We start from the raw sequence: 1,854 nt of genomic DNA on the forward strand, positions 1-1,854 counted from the left end.
CCATCCCTGACCACTATCCCTTAAAAATACCTATTCGGCACAGGGCTGGCAGGAACCCTGACGCAGAAATCTTATAGTCCGGTCTAGGAGTGCCCAAGCCAATTAATTTTAAATCCTTAGGAATTAATCAGATTAAAATGTACAGAAGTTTCATTCTCGTATGCGTACGTGAGCCAAAAGTCGTTTCCCTTTAAGAGATCCTTTTCTTCTAAAGTTGAATTTTAGGCAGATAAGAGACTTACACTAGGGGGCAGCCAGATACTGTACTTGCTCCAATCTTAAGCAATTTTTTTTCCTCTCTCACAGCATATGCTCTGATTTAGCACTGTAAATTTTTCAGAGGACCCAACTCTGACAGCCCCTGGTGATTTTCAAAGTACCACAAGCCAGTGGTTAAAAATTGCATTGACTTGGAAGTTCAGAGGCACACAATAGGAGCCACTTTCCCTATTCATGGAACTTCAGTGTGGTGGAAGAGAAAAACACACACATACTACATTGAGGGAGAAGAGGAATTCATTGAATTCTGTTAGACGTAACTGCTTTCCACTGAGTTCAGAGCGAAACTCGGTATTTGTTCGATGCTCTATTCATATTGCGATTTAATCTAGAAAGAATTAGAGGGCTGCGAGGCAGCTTTCTGCCAGGGAAGCAGCTTCCCTCTCTTCCTCCTTTTTTAAAAAACCCCAAGATTTACACCGCCTCTATCCCCAACTCTATTTTAGCAAAATAAATCCTTCCACTCCCTCTCATTACAATAAATTTACATCTGCAGTAAAATGGCAGGAGGGATGCGCTTATTTATTTGGAATAAAAACAATAGAGCCTTACTTCTAAACAGAGCATTTCTATTGTGACGGGGCTCAGAGAAGGACAGCGGAGAATGTCCCCTTCTTCGCGAGGCGCTCGGGTCTCGAATAGGATTTAGCAAAATGAACCGTAGTTCATTTTTCCATTCACCCGCTCTGCCTCGACCCACTCGCAAACAAATAGCAAAGCGGCGAAGGGTGCTAACAGTGAGTTACACCGCTCCATCCCTCGAAGAGCAAATAGTTAATGCGGGGCATTCTTCATTAATGCTCGAGCAATCAGCGGCACGGCGGTGTGTGAGCGTGTATCAGTGGCTTTGCATTGCTACGGTCGTGTATTAATATCGTGGGTGCTGCGAAAACCGCTTTCCCTTCTGATTTCCGCGCTGAGGACGGTATTAATGTTTTTGCACATGGCGAATTAATCCTGTTTACTTTGTCAGATTCGAGGCAGGAAAGCCTTTATTTTTTTTGTTTTTCCTCGGGAAACCCAACCTCAGCAGCAATGTGGGACCTTTCCGCGCGTTGCGCCCCGTCCCTGCCCGGGGCTCAGCCCCTCTCCTCGGGGTTACTCGCGAACCAGAAGGCGCTCTCACCCTTTTACCGGGGACAGACGCCTTTCCCCTTCCCGGCCCTCGGGCGCGGGTCGTGGCGCTCGGGCAGCGCCGTGTAACGGAGCCGCGGAGCATCCCCACCCGCGGGGTCCCGGCTTTGTGCCCGGTGAGCCCGCAGCACCTGCGGCTGCCACCCCCGTTCCTGCGTGTGACACCGGGACCCGTTCGGATCCTACGGAGCCCCGCGGGGCCGCGGCCGTGCCCGGGCTGCGCGCTCCCCGCTCGGTGCGAACGCGGATCCCGTGCCCTCTCTCGGTCCGATCGCCGCTCTCGGTGCCCGTCGGCCGCGTTCGCCGAGATACGGAGCCGAAGCCCCGCTCCGCGCGGGATGGCTCCCGCTGTGGCGGTGCTCTGAGGGCTGCGGCGCTGCGTGGAGCGAGGAAAGAAAGGGAAACAGAAAGGGCACAAAGTTAGGGCGCTGAGGCGGTGCG

At 52.1% G+C, this 1,854-nt stretch overlaps 1 long non-coding RNA gene across 1 annotated transcript in view; it reads right to left on the reverse strand.

Moving 5' to 3' along the window:
* LOC110403565 overlaps positions 1-1,848 on the reverse strand; it is a 44,362-nt gene extending 42,514 nt beyond the window's left edge. Inside the window, exon 1 of the long non-coding RNA XR_002441735.1 lies at positions 31-1,848. This is a non-coding gene — a long non-coding RNA (uncharacterized LOC110403565). The remainder of the gene's footprint in view (positions 1-30) is intronic.

The sequence above is a fragment of the Numida meleagris genome, chromosome 9, assembly GCF_002078875.1.
Source record: "Numida meleagris isolate 19003 breed g44 Domestic line chromosome 9, NumMel1.0, whole genome shotgun sequence".
NCBI classification, from domain to species: Eukaryota; Metazoa; Chordata; class Aves; order Galliformes; family Numididae; genus Numida; species Numida meleagris.